Source organism: Arachis stenosperma, chromosome 3, assembly GCF_014773155.1.
Source record: "Arachis stenosperma cultivar V10309 chromosome 3, arast.V10309.gnm1.PFL2, whole genome shotgun sequence".
Classification (NCBI taxonomy): Eukaryota; Viridiplantae; Streptophyta; class Magnoliopsida; order Fabales; family Fabaceae; genus Arachis; species Arachis stenosperma.
Genome location: NC_080379.1, coordinates 134922012 through 134934233, shown reverse-complemented (window position 1 = coordinate 134934233; position 12222 = coordinate 134922012). Strand labels below are relative to the sequence as shown.

General features: G+C 41.6%; 1 non-coding gene across 1 annotated transcript; it reads right to left on the bottom strand.

Moving 5' to 3' along the window:
- Window positions 1-2256: 2256 nt before the first annotated feature.
- Window positions 2257-2364, bottom strand: LOC130972756 (small nucleolar RNA R71). Its single transcript, XR_009083919.1, has one exon. It is a non-coding gene; the product is annotated as a small nucleolar RNA R71 (small nucleolar RNA).
- Between the last annotated feature and the right edge of the window lie 9858 nt (window positions 2365-12222).

The window sequence follows — 12222 nt, the reverse complement described above, 5'->3', positions numbered from 1 at the left end:
AAGGGACCAAGCATCTTCATACGCTTATCTGAAGCTCTCACCAATGATATACATAAGTATCTCTATCTTTATCTTTATGTTTTATTCATCATCTATACCCATTTGAGTCTGCCTGACTAAGATCTACAAGGTAACCATAGCTTGCTTCATACCAACAATCTCCGTGGGATCGACCCTTACTCACGTAAGGTATTACTTGGACGACCCAGTGCACTTGCTGGTTAGTTGTGCAAAGTTGTGTAGTGATCACAATTTCGCGCACCAAGTTTTTGGCGCCGTTGCCGGGGATTGTTTTTAGTATGGACAACTGACGGTTCATCTTGTTGCTTAGATTAGGTATTTTTCTTCAGAGTTCTTAAGAATAAATTCTAGTGTTTCATGATGATCTGTTGAAGTCTGGCTGGCTGAGAAGCCATGTCTAATCTAATTGGACCGAGGTTTCAACCTATCATCACAAGAGCTTGTTGATTCCTATCAATCTTGCTATTGGAGCAATGATCTGCTAAGGCTTGGCTGGCCATTGGCCATGTCTAGTGTTTTGGACCGAAGCTTTCTTTGAAAGCTTGGCTGGCTGTGAAGCCATGTCTAATTCCTGGACCGGAGTCATAGACTAACATTGCAATGATTCCTGGAATCCAAATTGAGAATTCTGAAACCTTTATTTTCTATTTTCATATAATTTTCGAAAAAGCACAAAAAATTTTTAAAAATCATAAAAACCAAAAATATTTTATGTTTCTTGTTTAAGTCTAGTGTCTAATTTTAAGTTTGGTGTCTTGCATGCATTGTTTATTTGATCTTGGTTCTATTTTCAAGTCAATAGTACAGGGAACTGAAGATTCAGAACATGCAACAGAGGAATTACACAGAAAAAGCTGGGCGTTCAAAACGCCCAGTGAAGAAGGACAGACTGGCGTTTAAACGCCAGCCAGGGTACCTGGTTGGGCATTTAACGCCCAAAAAGGTAGTGCATTGGGCGTTAAACGCCAGAATGTGCACCATTCTGGGCGTTTAACGCCAGGATGGCACAAGGGGGAGGATTTTGTTTTCAAAATCAATTTTTTTTTCAAGTTTTCAAAGTTTTTCAAAATCAAATCTTTTTCAAATCATATCTTTTCAATCAAATGTTTTCAAAATCAATTTCTTTCCTTTTTCAAAGATACTTACTAACAATTAATGATTTGATTGAACATTTTAAGTATGTTGCCTTTTCTGTTGAGAAAGGTTTAATGTTTGAATCATATCTTTTCTTGTTAGGCAAGTCATTAATTTTTAAAATCAAATCTATTAAATTGTTTTCAAAATCATATCTTTTCAATCATATCTTTTTAAAACCATAACTTTTCAATCATATCTTTTTAATCACATCTTTTTCAAAATAGTTTTCAAATCATATCTTTTTGATTTCTAATTTCAAAAATCTTTTTCAAAAATTACTTGATCTCTTTCTCACTCTTGATTTTCGAAAATTAATTAAATTTTTTTAAAAATGTTTTCAAAATATTTCACTTGATTTTCGAAAATTTCTTCCTCTCTTCCCACATCCTTCTATTTATGGAGTACCACTCCTTCTCAATGCACAATTCGAACTCTATCTAATTAAGTTCGAATTCTCTACTTCTTACTTCTATTTTTCTTTTCCTCTGACACCTCAAGGAATCTCTATACTGTGACATAGAGGATTCTATATTTTCTTGTTCTCTTCTCTTTCATATGAGCAGGAACAAAGACAAAGGCATTCTTGTTGAAGCTGACCCTGAACCTGAAAGGACCTTGAAGCGAAAGCTAAGAGAAGCTAAGGCACAATTCTCTGTAGAGGGCCTAACCGAATTCTTCAAAGAAGAAGAAACCATGGCAGCCGAAAACAACAACAACAACATCAATGCAAGGAAGGTGCTGGGTGACTTTACTGCACCTACTCCCGACTTCTATGGGAGAAGCATCTCTATCCTTGCCATTGGAGCAAACAACTTTGAGCTTAAGCCTCAATTAGTTTCTCTAATGCAACAGAATTGCAAGTTCCATGGACTTCCATTGGAAGATCCTCATCAGTTCTTAGCTGAATTCTTGCAAATCTGTGACACTGTCAAGACTAATGGGGTTGACCCTGAGGTCTACAGACTTATGCTATTCCCTTTTGCTGTAAGAGACAAAGCTAGGACATGGTTGGACTCACAACCTAAAGAAAGCCTGGACTCATGGGAAAAGCTAGTCAATGCTTTCTTGGCAAAGTTCTTTCCACCTCAAAAATTGAGTAAGCTTAGAGTGGAAGTCCAAACTTTCAGACAGAAGGATGGAGAATCCCTCTATGAAGCTTGGGAAAGATACAAACAATTAATCAGAAAATGTCCATCCGACATGCTTTCTGAATGGAGCATCATAGGTATTTTCTATGATGGTCTCTCTGAACTATCCAAGATGTCTTTGGATAGCTCTGCTGGAGGATCTCTTCATCTGAAGAAGACGCCTACAGAAGCTCAAGAGCTAATTGAAATGGTTGCAAATAACCAATTCATGTACACTTCTGAAAGGAATCCTGTGAACAATGGGACAAGTCAGAAGAAAGGAGTTCTTGAGATTGATACTCTGAATGCCATATTGGCTCAGAACAAAATATTGACTCAGCAAGTCAATTTGATTTCTCAAAGTCTGTCTGGAATGCAAAATGCACCAAACAGTACTAAGGATGCTTCATCTGAAGAAGAAGCTTATGATCCTGAGAACCCTTCAATGGAAGAGGTGAATTACCTAGGAGAACCCTATGAAAACACCTATAATTCTTCATGGAGAAATCACCCAAATTTCTCATGGAAGAATCAAGAGAGACCTCAACAAGGTTTCAACAATAATGGTGGAAGAAACAAGTTTAGCAATGGCAAGCCTTTTCCATCATCTTCTCAGCAACAGACAGAGAATTCTAAGCAGAACCCCTCTGACTTAGCAACCATGGTCTCTGATCTAATCAAAACCACTCAAAGTTTCACGACTGAAACAAGGTCCTCCATTAGAAACTTGGAGGCACAAGTGGGATAGCTGAGCAAGAAAGTTACTGAGCTCCCTCCTAGTACTCTTCCAAGCAATACAGAAGAAAATCCAAAAGGAGAGTGCAAGGCCATCAACATGGCCGAATTTGGAGAGGAAGGAGAAGCAGTGAACGCCACTGAGGAAGACCTCAATGGGCGTGCACTGACCTCCAATGAGTTCCCTAATGAGGAACCATGGGAATCTGAGGCTCAAAATGAGACCATAGGGATTCCATTGGACTTACTTCTGCCTTTCATGAGCTCTGATGAGTATTCTTCCTCTGAAGAGGATGAGTATGTCACTGAAGAGCAAGTTGCTAAATACCTTGGAGCAATCATGAAGCTAAATGACAAGTTATTTGGAAATGAGACTTGGGAGGATGAACCTCCTTTGCTCACCAAAGAACTGGATGACTTGTCTAGGCAGAAATTACCTCAAAAGAGACAAGATCCTGGGAAGTTTTCAATACCTTGTACCATAGGCACCATGACCTTCAAGAAGGCTCTGTGTGACTTAGGGTCAAGTGTAAACCTCATGCCTCTCTCTGTAATGGAGAAGCTAGGGATCTTTGAGGTACAAGCTGCAAGAATCTCACTAGAGATGGCAGATAATTCAAGAAAACAAGCTTATGGACTTGTAGAGGACGTTTTGGTGAAGATTGAAGACCATTACATCCCTACTGATTTCATAGTCCTAGAGACTGGGAAGTGCATGGATGAATCCATCATCCTTGGCAGACCCTTCCTAGCCACAGCTAAGGCTGTGATTGATGTGGACAGAGGTGAATTGATCATTCAAGTGAATGAAGAATCCTTTGTGTTTAAGGCTCAAAGATATCCCTCTGTCACCATGGAGAGGAAGCATGAAGAGCTTCTCTCAAATCAGAGTCAAGCAGAGCCCCCACAGTCAAACTCTAAGTTTGGTGTTGGGAGGCCACAACCAAACTCTAAGTTTGGTGTTGAACCCCCACATTCAAACTCTAAGTTTGGTGTTGGGAGGTTCCAACATTGCTCTGAGTATCTGTGAGGCTCCATGAGAGCCCTCTGTCAAGCTACTGACATTAAAGAAGCGCTTGTTGGGAGGCAACCCAATGTTATATTTTATCTACTTTCTTTTGTTATTTTATGTTTTTTGTAGGTTGATGATCATAAGAAGTCACAAAATCAATTGAAAAAGCAAAAAGAGAATGAAAAACAAGAAGAAAAACAGCACACCCTGGAGGAAGAACCTACTGGCGTTTAAACGCCAGTAAGGCTAGCAGTTGGGCGTTTAACGCCCAGTCTGGCACCATTCTGGGCGTTTAACGCCAGAAAGGGGCACCAGACTGGCGTTAAACGCCAGAAAAGGGCAAGAAACTGGCGTTAAACGCCAGAAATGGGCACCAGCCCGGCGTTTAACGCCAGATTTGGCACAAAACGTGTTTTTGCATGCCATTTGGTGCAGGGATGACTTTTCCTTGACACCTCAAGATCTGTGGACCCCACAGGATCCCCACCAACCCACCACTCTCTCTTTCTTCTTCACCCATTCACCAATCACCTCAACACCTCTTCCCCAAAAACCCTTCACCTATCAAATCCCATCTTTCTCTTCACCACTCACATCCATCCTTCATAAAACCCTACCTACCTCACCATTCAAATTCAAACCACTTTCCCACCCAAACCCACCCATAATGGCCGAACCCTACCCCTCCCCTCACTCCTATATAAACCCTTTTTCACCCCTTCATTTTCACACAACCTAAACACCACTTCTCCCCCTCTTTGGCCGAACACAAAGCCATTCCCTTCTTCCTCATTTCTTCTTCTTCTACTTTCTTCTTTCTTCTTTTGCTCGAGGACGAGCAAACCTTTTAAGTTTGGTGTGGTAAAAGCATTGCTTTTTGTTTTTCCATAACCATTTATGGCATCCAAGGCCGGAGAAACCTCTAGAAAGAGGAAAGGGAAGGCAAAAGCTTCCACCTCCGAGTCATGGGAGATGGAGAGATTCATCTCAAGGGTGCATCAAGACCACTTCTATGAAGTTGTGGCCTTGAAGAAGGTGATCCCCGAGGTCCCTTTTTCACTCAAAAAGAGTGAATATCCGGAGATCCGACATGAGATCCGAAGAAGAGGTTGGGAAGTTCTCACCAACCCCATTCAACAAGTCAGAATCTTAATGGTTCAAGAGTTCTATGCCAATGCATGGATCACCAAGAGCCATTATCAAAGTGTGAACCCGAACCCAAAGAATTGGCTTACTATGGTTCGGGGGAAATACTTGGATTTTAGTCCGAAAAATGTAAGGTTAGCATTCAACTTGCCTATGATGCAAGGAGATGAACATCCTTACACTAGAAGGGTCAACTTTGATCAAAGGTTGGACCAAGTCCTCACTGACATTTGTGAAGAGGGCGCCCAATGGAAGAGAGATTCAAGAGGGAAGCCGGTTCAATTAAGAAGGCATGACCTCAAACCCGTGGCTAGAGGATGGTTGGAGTTTATCCAACGCTCAATCATTCCCACTAGCAACCGGTCCGAAGTTACTCTAGACCGGGCCATCATGATCCATAGCATCATGATAGGAGAAGAAGTGGAAGTTCATGAGGTTATAGCCCAAGAACTTTATAAGGTGGCGGACAAGTCCTCTACCTTGGCAAGGTTAGCCTTTCCTCACCTCATTTGTCACCTCTGTTATTCAGCTGGAGTTGACATAGAGGGAGACATCCTTATTGATGAGGACAAGCCCATCACTAAGAAAAGGATGGAGCAAACAAGAGACCCCTCTCATCATGAGATCCCTGAGATGCCTCAAGGGATGCACTTTCCTCCACAAGACTATTGGGAGCAAATTAACACCTCCCTAGGAGAATTGAGTTCCAACATGGGACAACTAAGGGTGGAGCACCAAGGACATTCCATCCTCCTCCATGAAATTAGAGAAGATCAAAGAATCATGAGAGAGGAGCAACAAAGACAAGGAAGAGAAATTGAGGAGCTCAAGCACTCCATAAGACCTTCAAAAGGAAGAACAAGCCGCCATCACTAAGGTGGACCCGTTCTTTAATCTCCTTGTTCTTTATTTTCTTGTTTTTCGAAAATTTATGCTTTATGTTTATCCATGTTTGTGTCTTATGATCATTAGTGTCTATGCCTTAAAGTTATGAATGTCCTATGAATCCATCACTTTTCTTAAATAAACAATGTTCTTAATTGAAAAGGAGAAGAATTGCATGAATTTTGAATTTTATAACAGATTAATTATTTTGATGTGGTGGCAACACTTTTGTTTTCTGAATGTATGCTTAAACAGTGCATATGTCTTTTGAATTTGTGGTTCATGAATGTTGGCTCTTGAAAGAATGATGAAAAAGGAGACATGTTACTGAGGATCTGAAAAATCATAAAAATGATTCTTGAAGCAAGAAAAAGCAGTGAATACAAAAAAAAACGAAAAAAAAAGGGGAAGGAGAAAAACGAAAAAAAAGGGAGAAAAAAGAGAAAAGAGAAAAAAGAAAAAAAAGAAAGAAATAAAGTTGTGATCCAAGGCAAAAAGAGTGTGCTTAAGAACCCTGGACACCTCTAATTGGGGACTTTAGCAAAGCTGAGTCACAATCTGAAAAGGTTCACCCAATTATGTGTCTGTGGCATGTATGTATCCGGTGGTAATACTGGAAGACAGAGTGCTTTGGGCCACGGCCAAGACTCATAAAGTAGCTGTGTTCAAGAATCATCATACTTAACTAGGAGAATCAATGACACTATCTGGATTCTGAGTTCCTAAAGAAGCCAATCATTCTGAATTTCAAAGGATAGAGTGAGATGCCAAAACTGTTCAGAGGCAAAAAGCTAAAAGCCCCGCTCATCTAAGTAATACTGATCTTCATAGATGTTTTTGGAATTCATTGCATATTCTCTTCTTTTTATCTTATTTGATTTTCAGTTGCTTGGGGACAAGCAACAATTTAAGTTTGGTGTTGTGATGAGCGGATAATTTGTACGCTTTTTGGCATTGTTTTTAGTATGTTTTTAGTATGATCTAGCTAGTTTTTAGTATATTTTTATTAGTTTTTAGTTAAAATTCACTTTTCTGGACTTTACTATGAGTTTGTGTGTTTTTCTGTGATTTCAGGTATTTTCTGGCTGAAATTGAGGGATCTGAGCAAAAATCTGATTCAGAGACTGAAAAGGACTGCAGATGCTGTTGGATTCTGACCTCCCTGCACTCGAAGTGGATTTTCTGGAGCTACAAAAGCCCAATTGGCGCGCTCTCAACGGCGTTGGAAAGTAGACATCCTGGGCTTTCTAGCAATATATAATAGTCCATACTTTGCCCAAGATTTGATGGCCCAAACCGGCGTTCAAAGTCACCTTCAGATTTCCCAGCGTTAAACGCCGGAACTGGCACCAAAATGGGAGTTAAACGCCCAAACTGGCATAAAAGCTGGCGTTTAACTCCAAGAAGAGTCTCTACACGAAAAATGCTTCATTGCTCAGCCCAAGCACACACCAAGTGAGCCCGGAAGTGGATTTTTATGTCATTTACTCATCTTTGTAATTCTTAAGCTACTAGTTTCCTATAAATAAGATCTTTTACTATTGTATTTTCATCTTCTGATCTTTGGAATCCTTTGTTCTTTAGTTCTTTTGATCACTTTGGGAGGCTGGCCTCACGGCCATGCCTAGACCTTGTTCTTATGTATTTTCAACGGTGGAGTTTCTACACACCATAGATTAAGGTGTGGAGCTCTGCTGTACCTCGAGTATTAATGCAATTACTATTGTTCTTCTATTCAATTCCGCTTGTTCTTTGTCCAAGATATCACTTGTTCTTCAACTTGATGAATGTGATGATCCGTGACACTCATCATCATTCTCACCTATGAACGTGTGACTGACAACCACCTCCGTTCTACCTTAGATTGGGTGAATATCTCTTGGATTCCTGATACACGATGCATGGTTGATCGCCTGACAACCGAGTGCTCACCTGACAAACGAGCCAGCCATTCCGTGAGATCAGAGTCTTCGTGGTATAGGCAAGAACTGATGGCGGCATTCAAGAGAATCCGGAAGGTCTAACCTTGTCTGTGGTATTCTGAGTAGGATTCAATGATTGAATGACTGTGACGTGCTTCAAACTCCTGAGGGCGGGGCGTTAGTGACAGACGCAAAAGAATCACTGGATTCTATTTCGGCCTGATTGAGAACCGACAGATGGATAGCCGTGCCGTGACAGGGTGCGTTGAACATTTCCAATGAGAGGATGGGAGGTAGCCACTGACAACGGTGAAACCCTTGGATAAGCTTGCCATGGAAAGGAGTAAGAAGGATTGGATGAAGACATTAGGAAAGCAGAGAGACGGAAGGGACCAAGCATCTTCATACGCTTATCTGAAGCTCTCACCAATGATATACATAAGTATCTCTATCTTTATCTTTATGTTTTATTCATCATCTATACCCATTTGAGTCTGCCTGACTAAGATCTACAAGGTAACCATAGCTTGCTTCATACCAACAATCTCCGTGGGATCGACCCTTACTCACGTAAGGTATTACTTGGACGACCCAGTGCACTTGCTGGTTAGTTGTGCAAAGTTGTGTAGTGATCACAATTTCGTGCACCACTTCCTCATGCATCTCTTGAGAACCGTGAGGGGTCTCTCTTGCTTGCTCCATCCTCTTCTTGGTGATGGGCTTATCCTCTTCAATGAAGATGTCTCCTTCTATGATGACTCCAGCTGAGTAACATAGATGGCAAATAAGGTGAGGAAAAGCTAACCGTGCCATGGGTGAAGGCTTGTCGGCTATTTTGTAGATTTCATTGGAGATGACCTCATGAACTTCCACTTCCTCTCCAATCATGATGCCATGAATCATGATGGCCCGATCCACAGTAACTTTAGATCGGTTGCTAGTGGGAATGATGGAGCGTTGAATGAACTCCAACCATCCTCTAGCTATAGGCTTGAGGTCCAGTCTTCTTAGTTGGACTGGCTTGCCTTTGGAGTCTCTCTTCCATTGAGCTCCTTCCACACAAATGTCCATAAGGACTTGGTCCAACCTTTGATCAAAGTTGACCCTTCTAGTGTAGGGGCGTTCATCTCCTTGCATCATAGGCAAGTGAAACGCCAACCTCACATTTTCCGGACTAAAATCCAAGTATTTCCCCCGAACCATTGTGAGATAATTCTTTGGACTCGGGTTCGTACCTTGATCATGGTTCCTAGTGATCCATGCATTGGCATAGAACTCTTGAACCATTAAGATTCCGACTTGTTGCATGGGGTTGGTTAGAACTTCCCAACCTCTTCTTCAGACTTCATGTCGGATCTCCAGATACTCATTTTTCTTGAGCTTGAAAGGGACCTCAGGGATCACCTTCTTCTTTGCCACAACATCATAGAAGTGGTCTTGATGGCTCTTGGAGATGAATCTTTCCATCTCCCATGACTCGGAGGTGGAAGCTTTTGTCTTCCCTTTTCCTTTTCTAGAGGATACTCCGGCCTTAGGTGCCATTGATGGTAATGGAAAAACAAAAAAAAAGCTTATGCTTTTACCACACCAAACTTAAAATATTGCTCGTCCTCGAGCAATAAAAGAAAGAAGAGAAGGAGAAGAAGAAGAAAATATGGAGGAGAGGGAAAGAAGTAGGTTCGGCTATGTGGGAGAAGAAGGGGTTGTGTTGTGTGAAAATGAAGTAGAATGGAAGGGTATTTATAGGGAGAGGGGGGGTTATGTTCGGCCATTTTGGGTGGGAGTGGGTGGGAAATTGGTTTTGAATTTTAAAGGTTGGTGGGTTTATGGGGAAGAGTGGATGGATGTGAGTGGTGAATGGGGTAATTGGGAAGAGGAATTGAGGTGATTGGTGAAGGTTTTTGGGAAGTGTGATATGGGGAAGAGTGAAATAGGATTAGGAGAGTGTGATTAGGATTAAAAGGTAAGGTGGGAATATGTTAGGTGGGGATCCTGTGGGGTCCACAGATCCTGAGGTAATCCTGTGGGGTCCACAGATCCTGAGGTGTCAAGGAATTCCATCCCTGCACCAAATAGGCATGTAAAATGCCTTCGTGCATCATTCTGGCGTTTAAACGCCCATTGGTGCACATTCTGGGCGTTCAACGCCCATGTAAAGCATGTTTCTGGCGTTGAACGCCAGTTTCATGCTTATTACTGGCGTTCAGCGCCAGTTTTTCCTCTCTGGGCACATTCCTGGCGTTCAGCGCCAGAATGTTGCTTGTTTCTGGTGTTCAGCGCCAGAATGGTGCTCTGTTCTGGCGTTGAGCGCCAGCCAGATGCATCTTACTGGCGTTGAACGCCAGCCTGTGCGTCCTCCAGGGTGTGAATTTTTTCTTCTGCTGTTTTTGATTCTGTTTTTAATTTTTATGATTTTTTTCGTGACTCCTCATGATCATGTACCTAATAAAACACAAAATAACAATAAAATAGAATAAAATAAAATTAGATAAATAAAATTGGGTTGCCTCCCAACAAGCGCTTCTTTAATGTCAATAGCTTGACAGTGGCTCTCATGGAGCCACAAGGTGATCAGGTCAATGTTGTATAGTTGCCAACACCAAACTTAGAGTTTGGATATGGGGTCTTAACACCAAACTTAGAGTTTGGTTGTGGCCTCACAACACCAAACTTAGAGTTTGACTGTGTGGGCTCTTCTTGACTCTGAACTGAGAGAAGCTCTTCATGCTTACTCTCTTCTGTCATAGAGGGATGACCATGTGCCTTAAACACAAGGTAGTCCCCATTCAATTGAAGGACTAATTCACCTCTGTTGACATCTATCACAGCTCCTGCTGTGGCTAGGAAAGGTCTTCCAAGGATGATGCAATCATCCTTTTCCTTCCTAGTGTCTAAGATTATGAAATCAGCAGGGATGTAAAGGCCTTCAACCTTTACTAGCACGTCCTCTACTATTCCATAAGCTTGTCTCAATGACTTGTCTGCCAGTTGTAATGAGAACAAGGCAGGTTGTACCTCAATGATCCCCAGCTTCTCCATTACAGAGAGTGGCATCAGATTTATCCCTGACCCCAGATCACACAGAGCTTTTGCAAAGGTCATGGTGCCTATGGTACAAGGTATTAAGAACTTGCCAGGATCTTGTTTCTTTTGAGGTAGAATTTTCTGAATCCAAGTATCCAGTTCATTAATGAGCAAGGGAGGTTCACTTTCCAAAGTCTCATTACCAAACAACTTGGCATTCAGCTTCATGATAGCTCCTAAATATTGAGCAACTTGCTCTCCAGTCACGTCTTCATCCTCTTCAGAGGAAGAATAGTCTTCAGAGCTCATGAATGGCAGAAGGAGGTTTAAGGGAATCTCTATGGTCTCTATATGAGCCTCAGATTCCTTTGGATCCTTAATAGGAAACTCCTTCTTGCTTGAGGGACGTCCCAGGAGGTCTTCCTCACTAGGATTTTCGTCCTCCTCCTCCCTTGTGCATTCGGCCACACTGAGTATATCAATGGCCTTGCACTCTCCTTTTGGATTCTCTTCTGTATTGCTTGGGAGAATACTGGGAGGAGTTTCAATGACTTTCTTACTCAGCTGGCCCACTTGTGCCTCCAGATTTCTAATGGAGGATCTTGTTTCACTCATGAAATTGAAAGTGGCCTTTGACAGATAAGAGACTACATTGGCTAAATTAGAGGTGTTTTGTTCAGAATTCTCTGTCTGTTGCTGAGAAGATGATGGATATGGCTTGCTATTGCTTAGCCTATTATGTCCACCATTGTTAAAGCCTTGTTGAGGCTTTTGTTGATCCTTCCATGAGAAATTTGGATGATTTCTCCATGATGGGTTATAAGTGTTTCCATAAGGTTCACCCATGTAATTAACCTCTGCCATGGCAGGGTTCTCAGGATCATAAGCTTTTTCAGAAGCTGCCTCTCTAGTACTGGATGCATGTTGCCATCCATTCAGATTTTGAGAGATCATGTTGACCTGTTGAGTCAACACTTTGTTCTGAGCCAATATGGCATTCAGAGTATCAATTTCAAGAACTCCTTTCTTCTGAGGTATCCCATTGTTCACGGAATTCCTCTCAGAAGTGTACATGAATTGGTTGTTTGCAACCATGTCAATGAGTTCTTGAGCCTCTTCAGGCGTTTTCTTCAGGTGAATAGATCCACCTGCAGAATGGTCCAATGACATTTTCGAAAATTCAGAGAGACCATAATAGAATATATCTAATATG